We start from the raw sequence: 20,131 nt of genomic DNA on the forward strand, positions 1-20,131 counted from the left end.
ATCTTCACCCCACCATCCCCCCACTCCCATCCCCATCCCCACCCCCACCCCCACTCCCATCCCCACCCCCACCCCTTGCTTGCCCAGAGGTGCTGAGGCCAGGTTTAACACACTGGCTCTCGCTGTAACTGCAAGCAGTGCCAAGTTAAGTCTAAAAGGGACCATCGGGGAATTCATTCAACTCCAGTGATTTGAGCGCAAAATCCAGGCTGACACTCCAGTGCAGTGCTGAGGGAGTGCTGCACTGTCGGAGGTGCCGTCTTTCAGATGAGACGTTAAACCGAGGCCCCGTCTGCTCTCTCCCAGGTGGACGTAGAAGATCCCACGGCAACTGTTTCGAAGAGGGGCAGGGGGAGTTCTCCCCGGTGTCCTGGGCCCAATATTTATCCCTCAATCAACATCACTAAAAAACAGATTACCTGGTCATTATCACATTGCTGTTTGTGGGAGCTTGCTGTGCACAAATTGGCTGCTACTACACTTCAAAAAGTACTTCATTGGCTGAAAAGCGCTTTGAGATGACTTGAGGTCGTGAAAGGCGCTATAGGAATGCAAGTTCTTTCTATGTCCCAATCTATGAGAGTGAAATTCAAATTCGGCTGCAGCGCAAAGCGAGTGATGGTGAATCGGCAGCCCCGACATACACGCCGTTCATTTCAAAAGACAAATTGTCCGGAATGTGAAATTGATTGGCGACAGCTCCGTGATCACTTTTACATTTTTATAAAACTGTATTCAGATTCTCACACTGCCACGGTGGGATGTGAACTCACATTATCTGGATTATCACTCCAGTAACATAACCACTGCACTACTGCACCCTTGTCTATTTCGTTTCCACTCCTGTCCAGTTTGCTGCCAGGTTTATGTTAGCACTATTAAATCTATATCTTCTTGTTAATTGCTTCTAATTCCTGTAGTTTATTTCCCACACTCTGAGCATTGCAATGCATACACTTTATTTTGCTCATATTTACAGCCAATCCTTTTGCCCATTGATTTTTTTTTTACTCCACGCTAATACCTCATTCCTTTATCTCATTCATGCTTATAACTTGTCCATTTGATCTTCCTCCTTTATTCCGTCTGCTTCAGGCTAGAGTTGCTTTTAGATGTGGGGGGGAAAGAATGAACGTGGTTCTCCGAGGGAGGTGGAAGGATGTTAGGAGAGACTAGAGAGTGGTTCTCGGAGGGGGAGGGAAGGATGTGAGGAGAGACTAGAGAGTTGCTTGTCAGTTGAGGGGTGAGCACCAGTGTTCCCTCTAAGCTGCACCTGTGCGCAGCCGCGCAGTAAACCTGCAAGGTCCCGCGCGGGCCGCTCACAAGCTTTTAAATTGGAAATACCGCACATGTGCAGAAATTTAAAGGAACCACACGTTGAAAGAAACGGGCCGGGCAGAACACAGTGCAGCCTACAGGGAACATTGGTGAGCACCATCATGTTTCTCAGTAGAACAGAAGAAATAGGAGCTGGAGTAGGCCATACGGCCCCTCGAGCCTGCTCCGCCATTCAATAAGATCATGGCTGATCTTCGACCTCAACTCCACCTTCCCGCTCCCTCCCCATATCCCTTGATTCCTCTAGAGTCCAAAAATCTATCGATCTCTGTCTTGAATACACTCAACGATTGAGCCTCCCCAGCCCCCTGGGGTAGAGAATTCCAAAGATTCACCACCCTCTGAATGAAGAAATGTCTCCACATTTCAGTCCTAGAGTGGGAAGTGTTTCTCACTCACTGGAGAGTCCAAATTTCCTGTCAGCAATGTGGGGGGGCGGTGGGTGGAATTAACAGTGGGGAGGTGAAAGCCTTGAACTGCTTCTCAGTGGGGGCGGAGGATTCAAGTCCCAATTGGCGTCTCGCTGGAGGAGGGGGAATTTCTGGTGCGTGGGATGTGAGAGGGGGATGATCCCGAATTGCTTTTTTTGTGCCGGGGTGGGGGGGGGGTGGTGGGGGGTGGGGGGTGGGGGGGGGCAGTGATTGGGAGAATAAATCATGAATGGCCTCAAAAGGTTTGGGAATTTGAATTGCTTCTCGGTGGGTGAGGTAAAGAGTTAGCTTCTGCGTGGGGTGGGAGAGGGTTATTAATTCTCAGCAGGGAAAAGGCTTCTCCATTTGTTCGTAGGAGCCCAAGGTTCCTTCACAGTGGCTATAGGGAGCTCCCAAAGTGCTGCTCAGTTTGTTGAGGGAGTCTGGGCTTCTTCAGGAGGGAGGGAGGGAAGTGGTGAATTTGAGCAGAAGATCGAAACTGTTGCAAGATACAGGTTGTAACTAGAATGATACCCGGACTCCAAGGGTTAAGTTACGAGGAGAGATTACACAAACTAGGGTTGTATTCCCTGGAATTTAGAAGGTTAAGGGGTGATTTGATTGAAGTTTTCAAGATATTAAGGGGAGCAGATACGGTAGACAGAGAAAAACTATTTCCGCTGGTTGGGGAGTCTAGGACTAGAGGGCATAATCTAAAAATTAGAGCCAGACCTTTCAGGAGTGAAGTTCGGAAACACTTCTACATACAAAGGGTGTTAGAAGTTTGGAACTCTCTTCCGCAAACAGCTATTGATGCTAGATCAATTGTTAATTTTAAATCTGAGATTGATAAATTTTTGTTAACCAAAGGTATTAAGGGATATGGGCCAAAGGCGGGTAGATGGAGTTAGATCACAGATCAGCCATGATCACATTGGATGGTGGAACAGGCTCAAGGGAATAAAGGGCCCACTCCTGTTCCTATGTTCCTATACTGTAGATTTGATGTATGGATAGGAATCTTAACCTATCCACTTTGAGGGAGCGATGATCCACTTGGAGTTCACTGCGGGTCCCGTTGGGACTATTTCCCCATCACGTCTTGTTTTTAGGCTTGCTGCTGCTGAGGTGAGGTTGAGGGGAATGGTTAAGGGGGCGGACCTAAGGGCTGGCGGGGGGGTGGGGGCGAAACTTCTTTCAAAGCGGGGGAAAGACGTTGGGAGGCACAAGTTGAAATAACGGAGTGATAAACAGGAAGTTTTACCGGCTGCTGCAGGACCATCACGATCCATTTGCAGACGGAATCATAGAATAGTACAGATCATCTTGCAACTATGAGAACAGATATTAGAAACACAACCAATCCCTTCTTCACAACAAAGATTAAGCTAGTTGCAGATTAGAGCGTTAATATCCAAAACAAGCATCTCCAATTTTAATTAATTTCTTCCCAAGATTGCAAAACTCATTACTGCACCCCCATCCCCATCCTTTCCTCCTATAATGCACAGGTTTATATAACCCAAGCTTTGCCAGATGTCTTGACTTACCTTGTTCCCTCTCCTTCTATTCATCCTTGGTTGTGTCCTGCATTCTGGACTTTAGCCCTTCAGCATTTGATGAAGAGGGCAAAGGCCCTTCAACCAACAGACTAATAGACGACAACAACAACAACAACGTGCATTTATATAGCGCCTTTAACATAGTAAAACATCCCAAGGCGCTTCACAGGAGTGATTGTCAAACAAAATTTGACACCGAGCCACATGAGCTATTAGGGCAGGTGACCAAAAGCTTGGTCAAAGAGGTAGGGGGATAGAATATAAAAATAGGGAGGTATTGCTTCAGTTGTACAAGGCATTGGTGAGACCGCACCTGGAATACTGCATACAGTTTTGGTGTCCATACTTAAGAAAAGACATACTTGCTCTCGAGTCGGTACAAAGAAGGTTCACTCGGTTAATCCCGGGGATGAGGGGATGGACATATGAGGAGAGGTTGAGTAGATTGGGACTCTACTCATTGGAGTTCAGAAGAATGAGAGGCGATCTTATTGAAACATATAAGATTGTGAAGGGGTTGGATCGGGTGGATGCGGGGAGGATGTTCCCGATGATGGGTGAAACTAGAACTAGGGGGCATAGTCTTAGAATAAGGGGCTGCTCTTTCAAAACTGAGATGAGGAGGAACTACCTCACTCAGAGGGTGGTAGGTCCATGGAATATGCTGCCCCAAAAAGCTGTAGAAGCTACATCATTACTTAAATTTAAAACAGAAATAGACAGTTTCCTAGAAGTAAAGGGAATTAAGGGTTACGGGGAGCAGGCAGGAATTTGGACATGAGCCTAGGTTCGGATCGGACATGGCCCTGTGGGTAGCGGAGCGGGCCCAGGGGCCGTGTAGCCTGATCCTGCTCCTATTTCGTGTGTCGAATTCTGTTAGATTCAGGAGATGGTTCTGTGATAGTGGATTGGCGGTTAGGATCAGATCAGCCATGATCTTATTGAATGGCGGAGCAGGCTCGAGGGGCCGATTGGCCTACTCCTGCTCCTATTTCTTATGTTCTTATGTTCTTATGTTTTAAGGAGCGTCTTAAAGGAGGAAAGAGAGGTAGACAGGTTTAGGGAGGGAATTCCAGAGCTTAGGGCCTTGACAGCTGAACGCTCGGCTGCCAATGGCGGATGTACAGACAAATGCTCCCTTGACCCTTCATCTAATACAGACAATGCCCAGACCAAGAAAACAGAAAACAGAATTCTTAGTGAGAAAACGAGACATGAATGAATGTGAACTGATTACACTGTTCAATTTTACGAGGAGTCATCGAACACCCTGTCATTATACAATGAGCACAGGCCCCCACTTCACACAAATTTAAAACTTAATTAAATCAAAATAAGAAACTGGACAAGGAAAATAAGGCAATCTAATGATGCAGCGATGAAGTAATAGATTATTAAATTTGTCAATTGAGGGATTATATTAAACTAACACCATTACAATGTCACGAACCACCATATTACACTTTGGTATGTGAAGTACAGCAACAAAGTCTTAATCGAATGGTTTATAGTTTGTGATTCTGATGGAAATGGTTAGCAATACAATCTAATGGCCCAGAAATTCGGGTCGGGGGCTTCCCGCGGGTGCAAGCCCCCGACCTGCACTTACCTAGCGCGCCGGCCATTGAGCTGTGGGCCCGCGTGGGATTCCGATCCTGGGCCTGCGCCAACTGCTGGCGCGCAGTGCTTGCGTATCCCAGGGGCGCAGTTAGTTCGATGCGTCCCCTGGGATCACGTGGGCCATGGAGAGCCAATCGGAGCAGGGAATCTCTATTCATAGATTTGACAGGAAGAGCTGTCAAACCTATAAATACTATAAGCCCCAAAACATCACTAAATCTTCAAATACATTTTTAAAAATCACATTTTAAAAATAACTATAAATTACATTAAATAACTATTTTAAACAATAATTTAAATTTTTGAAAAAATTAATTACATTTTCTAACGGGGCTAAAAATAAACTTACCTTTCTTTAAAGTATTTAAAAATAATAAACCTATGGAAAAAATGTTTTAATTTTAATTAATTCACCACTTACCTTGTAAAAAGCAGGCCTTGCGCCTGCTTTTTAAAAGTGTAACTCCTGGAGACTTACCCTCCTGGAGAAACCTGCAAAAAAAACGTAAGTTCGATGCGCTCGCGCTGCCTCTCCTGCGCACGCGTTCCACCTCTGAACCCCTTCTTTCAGGGGAACGGAAGTGCCGGTTTCCCGCGCATGCGCAGTGCATGCACGAAACCGGCACTTCCATTGGGCTTACGGGTGAGTACCCCATGCGTACTCACCCGTGGAGACCCGAATTTCTGGGCCATTGTGTCAGGGTCAGTGACAGAAGATTGGGGTTCAAGTCCCACTCCAGAGACTTGAGCAAAAAATCTAGGTCTAACACTCCAATGCAGTGCTGAGGGAGTGCTGTACTGTCAGAGGTGCTGTCTTTTGGATGTGACGTAAAAGATCTCATGGTGCTATTTTCGAAGAAGAGCAGGGGAGTTCTCCCCGGTGTCCCGGGGCCAATATTTATCCCTCAATCAACATCACTAAAACAGATTATCGGGTCGTTATTAAATTGCTGTTTTGTGGGAGCTTGCTGTGCGCAAATTGGCTGTCGTGTTTCCTACATTACAACAGTAACTACACTTCAAAAAGTACTTCATTGGCTGTAAAGCGCTTTGGGACGTCCTGAAAGCCACAAGTCTTTCTTTCTTAACAGAACACCAGTTGGACAGTAGGTTTTGACACCGGCCTTTCGCAGCTAAAGACCAGGGTTCAAATCCAGCTCAGACTTTTTTATTCCTTCTCAGGATGCGGTCATCACACTGGCAAGGCTGGCATTTACTGCTCTTGGGAAGGTGGTGTGAGCCAGCCGCCTTCTTGAACCGCTGCAGTTCCGTGCGGTGAAGGTGCTCCCACGATGCTGACTTTGCCGTAGCGGTTTGGTACAACTGAGTGACTTGCTGGGCCATTTCAGAGGGCATTGCTGTGGGTCTGGAGTCACATATCGCCCAGACCGGGTAAGGACGTCAGGTTTCCTTCCCTAAAGGACATTAGTGAACCAGATGGGTTTTTAACAACAATCTAGTAGTTTAATGGTCACCATTACTGATACTAGCTTTTTATTCCAGATTTATTTAATTAACAAATAAATTAACAATTTAAATTCCCCAGCTGCCGTGGTGGGATTATGAACTCACATCTCTGGATCATTAGCCCAGGTCTCTGGATTACTAGTCCAGTAACATAACCACTATGCTATTGTAATCCCTAACCGTCTGTTGGCTGTGAGGGTAATCTGTGCAATGAGATTGGGCACTCCCAACCCAGCTTCGAGTGGATAGGGGCCATTGATGGGCACTAGATTGAGAATCAGAGAGGCCACAGAATGGCTGCTGCAGAAGATGACTAAATGTTACACTGGTATAGGAGAGGATTTGCTTCTGTGGCTCAGGAACCTTTGCTGTGAGTCAAGCCATGTTATACCAGGTGACGTTGGGGTCGCCAACTCTGTTTGGACGTATTCCTGGAGCTTTCATCCCGTGACGTCCCGCCTCCAACCGCTTCGTCCAGTCAAAAAACAGCCTTTTATTCGCATTTCCAATATTTTTATAACTAATAAACAAAACTCTTCAAAGAAAATGATAAAACACACGCTTCTTTATAATGCCCCAGTGGTTTTATTTCTCCCGGAGTTGCTCGCAGCTGTGTCCAAGAGAATAATCTGCAATACCTGGTGACTCCGGGTCAATACTGGAGGGTTGGCGACCCTATTGGGGCCTCTAATGGAAAGTGTTCCTTTCTTCGCTATTTACTTGTTGACAAACCTGAGAAAGGATGGATGAATCCAAGGGGAAAAGCTGCACTGAAACCGAGAACCATTTGCAATAGAAATCACAACACGTTACCCTAAACAGTGCACAAACTTACCACATAGAAATCAGACTAATGCACAGTGCTGTGCCTAATCATAAGGCTGATTGAGCTGAACTATATAATTAAAAAAAACTGAGAATGCTGCCCGCAATTTTGCACTGTTTCCATGATTTGTGTACCAGCCAGCCTGCCTCAGCACTCAACTTACCTTGTGACAAGGGGCGCGACCTTGCCAGCCCTGGGGAGGTGGGTATGGAGGCGGGACTGCCGGGAAAATGGCAGAATTTGGGGGTGGGTGCCCAACCGGCCTCCATGCCATCCTGCCGTCCCGCGCCAGGTCCCGTCTCCTTGGAGGCGGGAAGGGATTAAAGCCTATTAACTGCCTGTTTAACAGATAGCTAACAGGCAGAAAATAGGATTATCCCCTTTTTGCCCTCACTAGTGCGGGCTTCACGAAGGCTCAGCGAGGCGAGTAGTGGGTCTGCGGGGGTCGGGGAGGTGTGCAAAAGTGTGGTGTGAAGGTAAGTGATGGGCGCAAGTGTGGAGAGGTGAGTATCTGAGGTAAGTGCAAAGTGTTATTAAAAGTGTACTTAGCTTTGTTTCTTCCTGCAGGCTTCAGTCGGTGTGTATGCGGAGAGTCTCGGACCTCTGTGACGCAGATGAGAGATGGCCGTTGCATTCTCCAAGACCTCATCAAACTACATAGAATGCCAGTGTTTGACGGCTTCACAGAGCTATCAAACGATGACAATTCATCTGTCAAAAATTTTTGGCAGATGAAACGTCATACATTGACGTTCTCTGTAACCGGCTTCCCCTTAGTTGGCCTGCTAAGCCCGCTGGGCGGGCTTGACAAGGTCAATCAAGGGAAAATAGCGTGGGTTGGCCAGAAGCTGATGGAGGCGGGACTGAAACCCGACAAGTGGGAGTCCCGCCTCCAAAAGCTCCCCATTGAGAAAATCACTCCCATATCACCAATGGGCACTCTGTATCACGGAGCATGCCACAGCTTCCTGCATTGGGAAAGGCTCCAGTAAAGCCATTATGTTATCCCTGAACTTTGAAGAATAACTTAAAGTTGTACAATCAATCAATGTGCGGTGTAAACAAGATGCATAATGTGACTCTACGGTTCGTGAGAAAGGACGACCAGGGAGCGAATGGGGCCTGCTTAACTCACTCACTCTTTGTCCATCACGAATTATGCAGCCAATGTGATTCGATTACGTGATTTCAGGAAAACCGTCGAATCCCGATGTGTGTCCTCTATTTAATGCACAGGAGAAACCCACATTCTTACAAGAAGCCCAATAACCACAGCTTAACACACATACCTCTCAACCTGCGATGTGCTGGACGGGTGGAATTCAGGCCTGGTGCTTGGCGCAGGAAGGGAGAGCCTTGTGCAGTGGTGTCACCATTGCCGTTAATGTCAGGATATCCAAATTAAACGAAATGTTTGGGAAATATGGCTGATTGATGTCCCGTCTGTCATGGCCAATATTTATCCCTCAACCAACATCAGATTATCTGACCATTATCACAGTGCTGTCCGTGGGACCTTGCTGTGCGCAAATTGGCTGCCGCGTTTCCTACATTACAACAGTGACTACGCTTCAAAAAGTACTTCATTGGCTGTAAAGTTCTTTGGGACGTCCTGAGGTTGCGAAAGGCGCTGTAGAAATGCACGTCTTTTTCTCTGAAGGCCGACCGTTGCTACATTGCACTTATACAGCATGCCCTCAAGACATCCCAAAGTAAATGCCAATGAAACATAGTCATTCTTATGTGGACAAATGTGGCAGCCAATTTGCGCACAGCAAGGTCCCTCAAAGAGCGAATGAGTTCAATGACCAGTTAATCGGTTTTGGTGGCGTTGGTTGAGGGAGGAATATTAGCCAGGATACCCGTAAGGGTGACCCCAAGCTTCCGGTCGCCTGTCATTTTAATTCAACGCTCCATTTCCACTCGGACCTCACCGTCCTTGGCCTCTTGTATTGTTCCATGGAAGCTCAACGTAAACTCGAGGAACAGCTCCTCATCTTCCGATTAGGCACTCTGCAGCCTTCCGGACTCAATATCGAGTTCAACAATTTCAGATCATAACCTCGGCCCCTATTTCATTTTTTCTTGTAATTTTTCCACTCCTTTCCCCCCCCCCCTTTCCTTTTGTTTCGCTCTCACACCTGGCAGCTATCCCTTGCCCTGCCAGTACACTTTACACCCAATCTCAGCCTATTACCATCTCGTCTAGCTTCCAACACCTTTTATTGTCTCTTTTTTACTTCATTTGTTTCTTTTATTCTTTTGTTCGATCGCAGCCCTGCCTCCGATCTATCTTTTCTTTCCAGTTTTGAAGAAGGGTTCGACCCAAAACGTCAACTCAAATTTCTGTCCACGGATGTTGCCTGACCTGCTGAGTTTTTCCAGCATTTTCTGTTGTTATTTTGGATTTCCAACATCCGCAGTATTTTGCTATCGTACCCGGAGTATTCCCTGCTCTCCTTTGAACAATGCCATGAGATTTTTTTTTACATTTACCTGAGCAGTTAGACGCCAATTCTTATCCAAGGGACGCCACCTTCCGCAATGCAGCACTCCCTCCGTCCCTCACTGAAGTGACATAAGAACATAAGACGTAGGAGCAGGAATAGGCCACATGGCCCCTCGAGCCTGCTCCACCATTCAATAAGATCATGGCTGATCTTGGGCTCAAAGCCACTTCCCTGCCCGCTCCCCATAACCCTTCACTCCCTTATCTTGTAAAAATCTGTCTATCTCCACCTTAACTGTATTTAATGACCCAGCCTCCACGGCTCTCTGGGGCAGAGAATTCCACAGATTTACGACCCTCTGAGAGAAGAAATTCCTCCTCATCTCAGTTCTAAAAGGGCCTATATTTTGAAACTATATTCTAGATTTCCCCACGAGGGGAAACATCCTCTCTGCATTTACCTTGTCGAGCCCCCTCAGTATCTTATATGTTTCAATAAGATCACCTCTCATTCTTCTAAATTCCAATATAGATTATGTGCTGAGGAACTGGAGCAAGGTTTGAACTAGATTACATACACTGAGCCAAGCTGCCACGGCGAGTGGTTACACTGAGTGTTTCAGTGCTGGGAAATGGCATCCCATACTGATTAAGGCTCTCAATTGCAGCAAATGCTTCAATCAGCTCTCTGTCCACCAGAAACCATACTGGAACATTCATCATCGTCATAGTACACAGATGTGAATCATTATGCGACAGTTAGCATAGCGCTGTAGAATTAATGTAAAGGCCACCTAAGCTGACAAGGCTTGCTCATTCTGCTTGAATAAACAGACTAGTCACAGATGACATTGTATGTTTAAATTGACTCGTCTTTACTGTGCTGTAAGACTGGGGCAGAATGTTTATGTGGTGCGGTTTTCCTGTACACATCTCCTCCAGCCCCTAACACTGACCAACTGTTTAAAATCATTGTAAAGCACTTTACATCCCAGGATATTCTAGTTTAAACAGAATCACCACTGATCATTTACAACGTTAGTTTAACAAATCCATTTCAGTTGCAAATGTGTTTTGCGTAGAATTGATGTGAATTTTTTATTTTCCAAATGCGGTGCCCCGCAGTTACTATAAAATAAACTGGGGGAGTGTGGGGTGGGGAGGGGAGAGCGAGGGGGGCATTGCTGAGAATTAGACTGTGCCCTTTCACCTCTGGGACCTGGTCGAAATTCATCCGAGGCTGGTGGGACGAGTGTAAGGTTTACTGTTAACCCCATCCTTGAAAGGGCTTAAAATAACTATACACCAATCTGACCTTTCCATTTCTCCCGCCTGCCCAAGATTGTCACCTGGCGCCAAATAATGGGACAGCTGTGTAAGTCCATTCCTGCTGAAATCTGGGCCGAGATTGTCCAAACTCATTTCACCTTCGACCCTAATAAAACCAGCATGGAGAGGAGACTTCCATCGCATTAACCTAGGCTGGGTTCAAAAACCATGAACCAGAGCTGAATGGATATTATACTGGCCCATGCACCACACTGCACAACCTGAGTTTGAATATTTTATTCCCCCTTACTGTTCCTGGGCTTTCCTCTTTTTTTTTGCCTCCCTCCCAGGAGATTATGTGGCTGCGGGATGGGTTGGAGGTGGGGGAGTGGGTATGAAGTGTCTGGCCACAGTACTCCAGCCGTCATGCGTGTGGGGCAGGCTTGATGGATTGGCTGGTCTTTTCCTGCCAGCCATTATCTTATGTTTAAAACAGCCAATTGATATCTTGGGCTTATTTTCTTTGGTAACTTGTGAAAGAATGCACTCAGCCGCCACGCTCTCTTACATGTAATGCTGGAGACAGCATGGTCCAGCTGGGAGTATCTTGTCCTTGGGGTTAGAAAATCCTGTGTTGAGGCCCCATACCAGGACTTTGAGCTCATAATCTAAGCTGACACTCCAGTGAAGCACTGAGGGAGTGTTGCATTGTTGGAGGTGCTGTCTTTTAAATGAGGCAGTCAACGCATGATGAAATCTTCTAGTAGATGAGCAAGTCCTTAAATTTGCTTGGTTAAGCATTAAGCCCGCTTGATTGGCACCCCATCCACCACCTTAAACATTCACTCCCTCCACCACCGGCGCACCGTGGCTGCAGTAATCTACAAGATGCACTGCAGCAACTCGCCAAGGCTTCTTCGGCAGCACCTCCCAAACCCGTGACCTCTTCCACCTGGAAGGACAAGGGCAGCAGACGCACGGGAACACCATCACCTCCAAGTTACACACCATCCTGACTTGGAAATATATTGCCGATCCTTCATCGTCGCTGGGTCAAAATCCTGGAACTCCCTCCCTGACAGCACTGTGGGAGTACCTTCACCACACGGACTGCAGCGGTTCAAGAAGGCGGCTCACCACCACCTTCGCAAGGGCAACTAGGGATGGGCAATAAATGCTGGCTTTGCCAGCGACGCCCACCTCCCATGAACGAATTTTTAAAAAAGGCTCCTTTGCATTGTTATTGGTCCATTCTGTGCTGGGGTATAACTGGTGTCACATCTCAAATCAGCTGACCATTTTTAACAGCCCTGATTAGTTAAGACCAATCTTAAGTAGCATATAATTATTATTTGTCACATTATTGGCACAATAGTTGCAGCTATAAAAGAGTTTATTGATATTTTATTACATCAACAATTATTTACAATGAATACAGTCAAACTTTCTTCCTTGGAGAGAGAATATCGATCATGTTGTAAGAAACCATTGTACAGAAGTCAACAGTCTGAATGTAAATGCGAGTTGTTTTACATTGCTGTTTAGACATATAGTAAGAAATACAGTACAGCCCACTGATTATAAACTTTGATAAGATTATATCCCAGCAAAGATCATCTTTTTCATATAGAAAACCATTATCATATTCACTGTAGAGTAATTAAATTACATAGCATCAATTCCAATTGAAGGTCATTTTTTTTTACATTCAAACTATGGTCACCAGACAGGCCAGGGGAACATAAGAAATAAGAGCAGGAGTAGGCCACACGGCCCCTCGAGCTTGCTCCGCCATTCAGTAAGATCATGGCTGATTATCGACCTCAACTCCACTTTCCCGCCCGATCCCCATATCCCTTGATTCCCCTAGAGTCCAAACATCTATCGATCTCAGCCTTGAATATACTCAAAGACTCAGCAATTCACAGCCCTCTGGGGCAGAGAATTCCAAAGATTCACAACCCTCTGAGTGAAGAAATTCCTCCTCATCTCAGTCTTAAATGGCCAACCCCTTATCCTGAGACTGTGACCCCTAGTTCTCCAGCCAGGGGGAAACAACCTCTCAGCATCTACCCTGTCAATCCCCCTTCAGAATCTTGTATGTTTCAATGAGATCACCACTCATTATTCTAAACTCCAGAGAGTATCGGCCCATTCTACACAATCTCTCATCATAGGACATCTCTCTCATCCCAGGAATCAAGCCCTTGCATTCTCGGGAAAAGGCATAGGTGGTCTTACCAGGAGTTAGACTCCATGTAGGTACAGTATGTAGGAGACCTGGGCGTTTGTAGTGATGCGCTACTCCAGAACAACTGGGCGAAGAAGCAGAAAAAAAACTAGATCACGTCAGAATTGGTCATGAGGTTTTCAAACATGACTCCACTTGCTAATTTTACCTTCAGTTGTATGTCACGTTCATCCCTGTCTTCATTCTAGACATAGCCCAATATCCAAGATGGGTGGATATAATGAGCAGATTTAACTTGACCCCCTCCTCCCTCACCAATGGCGATGCCCTTCATTGTTTAGGTAACAGGAAAATGGCTTGTTGGAATGCAGAGGGGCAAAGGCAGTGTTTCTGACTTGGAGAGATGACCCATCTCGTGGCCCCAGCGGGCAAAACACATAGTTTACTGCTGGCTGAGTTATGAAGAAAACCCATAGAAGGTTTAATGTGTCTTGGGGTAGAACAAAAACGGGCACTAGCGAATCAGGACCTGTTTCACACTCCACCCGATTGTCTCTTCCATCGGCGTTAACGAAGTCGGAGCATAAAACAGGCTCTGATTCGCGATCGCTCATTTTTGCGCTGCCTCCCTTGATGAATATCACCCGCCGTGAAATCTGGAAGAGGACGAGAGGTCAACACTTGATGTGGGGTTGACCTCAAATGTTACAAACTATCTTTCTCGTCCGGATGCTGTTCATTTCCAGCAATTTCTGCATCTATTTGTAATTGCATTTCTGAAGGAGGCGTTGTTGGGACTCGAACTCATGACATGAACATGAAGAATGCCTCTTAACCTTTTGACAGCATTAAAATTACGTCATCTGATTTTTTGGCATCTGAGCGTTTAATGTCTCGGTATGAATTTGCTTCAAGGCATTAACCTGTTTACAATAAGCGGGTCTGTTAAAATAGCAAGCAATGGAATTTTCATATAAAAATGTTCAGACGCTATTATCACACAATGTATTTCTAAGGCCATCCCGTTACTCTTTGTGTTACCATTTCGTTCACATATGATTTTCCAGTGCCTTTCTTTTCGGCGGCCCTCCATGTCGGTCGACAGTCCCCAGCTGAGAGGAGGAATGCAGCAAGTTATCAAACCTCTGCCAAGAGCGTTCAGTGTTAGCTGTGGCTCAGTGGGTAGCACACTTGCCTCTTGACTCAGAAGGTTTGGGGGTTCACAGTCCCACTCCAGGGGACTTTGAGCACAAAAATCTAGGCCGACACTTCCAGTGCAGTGCTGTGGGAGTGCTGCACTGTCGGATGTAGACGTTAAGCCGAGGGCCCCGTCTGCTCTCTCAAGAGGATCCTATTTCGAAGAAGAGCAGGGGAGTTATCCCCTGATGTCCTGGCCAATATTTATCCCTCAATCAACATAACAAAAAACAGATTATCTGGTTGTTATCACATTGCTGTTTGTGGGAGCTTGCTGCGCACAGATTGGCTGCCGTGTTTCCCACATTACAACAGTGACTACACTTCAAAAAAGTACTTCATTGGCTGTAAAACGCTTTGAGACATCCGGTGGTCGTGAAAGGCGCTATAGAAATGCAAGTCTTATCTTTCATTCTGCCATTAGATGTGTGAAAGTAACAGCTTGGAGTGACTCACTGATATGTTCTTCCCTGTCAGTGAAGTGCTCTGGCTCCACCAGGTGCCTTCACTTGGTCACCTGGATGTGATCTGTGGACATGGGTCACTCCAGTGTTATTTGTACACCAGTGTGCCACCATACGCATTATATACAACTTCGATAGAACTAGGTTACATCCACAACTGTAATGTGAAAGCAGCTACCTTTTAACAGGACAGGCATCGCTTTGCTCTTTGTTTTAGTAAACTTTCGAGGAAAAGATGAAACTTTTAATGTGAAAACCCAGTGACGCCATCAACCACTTCCACAAACCAGGCAGGACAGGTCGGTTACAACTCCCACATCCCAGCCTCAGAAAAAAGAAATCTCTCCCTTCTCCAGTACACTCCCAAGGTCAACGTGATGCTTCCCATACTCTGCATTCGTAAGGGCTCACTGAGCAAGGCTGCAGAAAGAGTGCTGCGAATTGTTGAATCAGAGGAGGTTTGTGCTATTCTACAGATTCAGGTTCATTGGGAAGTGGATTAAGCTAAGTCCCAGAGCGGCTTCACACTTGAAATCACACGTATGAGACGTTAAGAACTGCCCAAACTCATTTCAGATAAGACCCGTGACAGCCCCGAGAGAAAGAAAGCTTTCGCTCCATCCGTATGGGCTGGATTTCAACCAGTGTCCCAGAGGTGAAAGAACATTGTTCAGAGATGCCCTACAAATATGAAACGTGGAGATCTTTTGGCTTTCTTTCAGGTCAAGTCTACAGGTAGCCCATCTGACAGTGGTCTAGGCGTTGTACATTGAGGGGAAACGCACTGTTGTCGAACCTAAGTCAAAAAACACTGTACAGCTGCCTGGGTCAAACCTACCGCCATTAGAAGCTGCTTGAATGGTAGAACTTAGATCATTCAGGCAATGTAGGTCAGCACACTATGCAAAACGACCCAACAAATGATGTACTGGATCAGGCCGGGGATGAACCTGGCAAAGCTCTTCACATCTGATGCCCGTTTGTAGCTAATGGTTGTCTGGCACACAGAAAGTGCCTTCCGTACGGCCTGGGCACCACGAGAAAGGGGCATGAGCCAACCTAACTGTCAGGGAAGTTCACAATGTTATAGCAACGCACCCAGAGAGATCCAATCGACAGTCGCATCGCTCCAACTGGCACCCATGACATGACACCTAATCCAGGCTCCCTTAGTCATCCGTGAGCCTCTGTGTGAGGTTCACTCTCTACTGCCCTGTATGTCTGTATTATACACTGAAAACCGGCAATGTGCAAGAATGTGCATCAATACAGCACCTGATCACATCCTTGGGCTAATCCAAAGTGCTTTATAATCAATGGAGCAGTGTTTTGAAACGTATTCATTCCCGTTGCATAGTCAGCAATCTGGGAACAACCATGACAACTGTGTGTTGTAACTATAAGGAACAATGACGGCAAGACAACGCTTTAAATAAAAGAAATTAGTTCATCGTACAAGGACTTGTGACAGGTTAGTTACTGCATCACAGTTCATCTATTCTCCTCTATGTCAATTTGCAGGACCTGGCTGTCAGTTTGAGTGTGACAGGGTGAATCCCACAAGTATGGCTGTCAAACCCTATCTTTTTTCTGCACCTCTCCCTCTGCAGTATTTTTAGAATCACGCTTTTTAATTGTACCTTTTCTTCCGACCCCCACCCTTTGGTTTAAATCCTACTGTGCAATATCGCTAGCAAAGACGACATAAAATTCCTTCTGTCCTTTACTTTAAAGAAAGCGCTAAACGGTTTAAAGTAAGCGGGTTTCACCCCTTTTGAATTGCGGGCCGGGGAATTTTTTTTTTCATATTCATTCAGGGGATGTGGGCATCGGCAGCATTTACTGCCCATTCCTAACTGCCCTCAAAGGTGGTGGTGGGCCGCCTTCTTGAATCGGTGGCTTGCTAGGTCATTTCAGAGGGCAGTTAAGAGTCAGCGGTATTTCTGTGCCTCTGCAGTCACATATAGGCCAGACCGGGAAAGGGCGGCAGATTTCCTTCCCTAAAGGACGTTAGTGAACCAGGTGGGTTTTTACGACACTCCGATAGTTTCATGGTCACCATTACTGACACTAGCTTTTTATTCCTGATTTATTTAATTAACTGAATTTAAATTCCCCAGCTGCCGTGGTGGGATTTGAACTCATATCTCTCAGATTATTAGTCCAGTAACATAATCACTGTGCTACTTTACCAAATTTCATAGATACATTAGCATATTTACCCTTAATATCCCACTGTGGTCTATCATCCCCCTGCCCCATCACTGCTTTACGCCTTTATATCTTGTTGGTGTCCTGCAATATGGGCCTTGATCTTGGTTTCCAAATAAAAAATAAAGCTTTGCCTCTGACGCAAGAAAACTACTAGGCACTTGGTCTAAGCGTTAAACAAAGCTTTAATCAACTGTTTTACAACATGGAGGTCTAGTTGTGTCCTTCACTAGTTCCCATTAAGAATGTCCTGCGCAAGCTGGGCCTGTGCCCGAGTATTTATACTCTCCCTGGACAGCGCCACCCGCAGGCTGCTCAGTATTATTTCATAAGTCTTTCTTTCATGAATGACTGATTCATGTCAGCCTCTTCCTGCTCAGTGCCACACTGTGGGAAGCTGGTACAACAACTTCAACACAACCTGCATTTCTATGTAATGGAACCAACATCCCAAATAGGTGTGGGAGGGGGGGAGCGGGACTAGCTGAGAGTCGGCACGGGTTTGACGGGCCGAACGGCCTTCTTCTGTGCCGTAACCATTCGATGATTCTGTGAAAATGTACACCCAGCCGAGAGGAAAGAGGTTAAAGGGGGGGGAGGGCGAGCAAAAGCCTTGTGGAAAAGAGGGCTTGGAGGAAGGGTTTTGAAAGGGGGAGAGGGATTGTGGGGGAAACATAGAGGTTAGGCAGGGGCATCCCAGAGGGTAGACTTGCAGGTGAGGATTCTGCCGCTTATATATATGCTTTTAAAAAAAAACTTTCCTGATGGTGGGGATGGGGCGGATGGTAGATGTGCAATAGATCAGAGTTAAAGGAATGGTGTGTTCGGGGGAGAGGCGATCGAGAGCTGGAGGCGCCTGCAATACCAGGTTAGAATGAAAATCATTTGAATTTGATGTAGTACGAGAAAGGGACACTGGCACATTGATCTGTAAGGTGCTCCAGGTATTCTAATAATGGCAGGGTTAGATGTAGTGCAGTGTAATCTTTCAGAATTGAAAGTGCGCTTAGTAACATTTCAGGTTTAGAAATGACAGCATTGGATGATCAAAATTCATACTGTTCAGCCAGCCAAGTGGGATAAACAGACAGCGATGCCTGGGTTTATTATACATTATTGCAATTATTTCAAAACAAAACTGCTAGTACACTAGCCAGCTGATTTTATTATTCTCCTCTGTATTAAGATCAATGTGCTATTACACTGTCTGTACTATTTTATTAACAGAAAAGCAGCAGGTATTTTAAAATGGTTGTGGCAGTATGTTATCTGCATTACTTTCAATTAGAATAATAACAAACATTTTAAAAATCAATAGGCCAACAAACTGCTTTAGATTTGTTAGTTCTTGCGCGTCCCTTGTCTTGCGCACAGGTGAGTTATGATCTTGTGGCTAAATGGTGATAGTTTGTACGGCTGACACTCCATTGCAGTACTGAGGCAGTGCTGCACTGTCGGAGGAGCAGTACCGAGGGAGCACTGCACTGTCGGAGGGGCAGTACCGAGGGAGCGCGGCACTGTTGGAGGGGCAGTACCGAGGGAGCGCGGCACTGTCGGAGGGGCAGTAACGAGGGAGTGCTGCACTGTCGGAGGGGTAGTACTGAGGGAGCGCTGCACTGTCGGAGGGGCAGTACCGAGGGAGCGCTGCACTGTCGGAGGGGCAGTACTGAGGGGGCGCGGCACTGTCGGAGGGGCAGTACTGAGGTAGCGCGGAACTGTCGGAGGGGCAGTACTGAGGGAGCGCTGCACTGTCGGGGGGCAGTACTGAGGGAGCGCTGTACTGTCGGAGGGGCAGTACCGAGGGAATGCTGCACTGTTGGAGAGGCAGCGCCGCACTGTTGGAGGGGCAGTACTGAGGGAGCGCTGCACTGTCGGAGGGGCAGTACTGAGGCAGCGCCGCACTGTTGGAGGGGCAGTACTGAGGGAGCGCTGCACTGTCGGAGGGGCAGTACCGAGGGAGTGCTGCACTGTCGGAGAGGCAGTGCTGAGGGAGTGCTGCATTGTCGGAGAGGCAGTGCTGACGGAGTGCTGCACTGTCGGAGAGGCAGTGCTGACGGAGTGCTGCACTGTCGGAGGTGCCGTCTTTCAGATGAGACGTTAAACCGAGGCCCTGTCTGCTCTCTCAGGTGGACGTAAAAGATCCCATGGCACTATTTTGATGAAGAGCAGGGGAGTTCTCCCCAGTGTCCTGGCCAATATTTATCCCTCAATCAACACCACTAAAATAAATTATCTGGTCATTATCACATTGCTGTTTGTGGGAGCTTGCTGTGTGCAAATTGGCTGCCGCGTTTCCCATATTACAACAGTGACTATAGTTCAAAAAAGTACTTCATTGGCTGTAAAGCACTTTGGGACATCCGGTGGTCGTGAAAGGCACTAAATAAATGCAAGTCTTTCTTTTCAGGATACTCAGTCTAGGTGAAACCATTCTACGCGCATTACAGAGGAGCTTCACCTACATGAAGGAGCTTGTGGTGCACAGGATCAAATGGCTGTCTTTAATATCCCTGTCCTTTGCGAAAGTGAATCATCATCTCTATAAAGCGCACAGCGGGTTTGTCAATTTGGCTTTGTGCACCTTCTCAAAATCTATTGCTGCCCACTAGGAACCGTTCACAACTGTGGCACTGACACGACTGCTCATTATCACAACGCCAACTCAGTTAAAATCAAGGCGCTGGCACAGTTATTAGGTGACTGTTATTAATGATCTCACTGACTCCCCTTTCTCGCATGCAGTACTGCAAAGGCTAAGCCTGCGGTGCATCCAATAAGTGAACGCACTGCTCCTCATCGCCCAGGTGCAGGACAATGGCCTTGCATTACTGAGATATAGTCGGAGTCACTCACTGCGGCTGCAGTGCATTCTCTTATTACATAGAATTCACGGCACAGAAACAGGCCATTCGGCTCAACCAACCGCAGGTCCTATTCCCCAAAAAGTAAAAACCAAAGCTGGCGGAATTTTGGGATGCGGGTGTCCCAGCATTTATTGGCTATTCCTAACTGCCCATGGAAATGGAAAGAGCTGACAAGAGAAATGGAAAGGTTTTGGGCAAGATTCGCATCTGAATTCTACAATGCTCATCGGAGAGGCAGTCTCCACACTGATGATGTGGCCCCT

General features: G+C 46.6%; 1 long non-coding RNA gene across 1 annotated transcript in view; it reads left to right on the top strand.

The window, feature by feature from the left end:
• Positions 1–20,131, top strand: part of LOC147108064 (uncharacterized) — an 86,901-nt gene that overhangs the window by 62,092 nt on the left and 4,678 nt on the right. The window contains exon 2 of the long non-coding RNA XR_015080515.1: positions 19,412–19,561. This is a non-coding gene — a long non-coding RNA (uncharacterized LOC147108064). The remainder of the gene's footprint in view (positions 1–19,411; positions 19,562–20,131) is intronic.

The sequence above is a fragment of the Somniosus microcephalus genome, chromosome 13, assembly GCF_052327205.1.
Source record: "Somniosus microcephalus isolate GS21.2 chromosome 13, FLI_Smic_1.0, whole genome shotgun sequence".
Classification (NCBI taxonomy): Eukaryota; Metazoa; Chordata; class Chondrichthyes; order Squaliformes; family Somniosidae; genus Somniosus; species Somniosus microcephalus.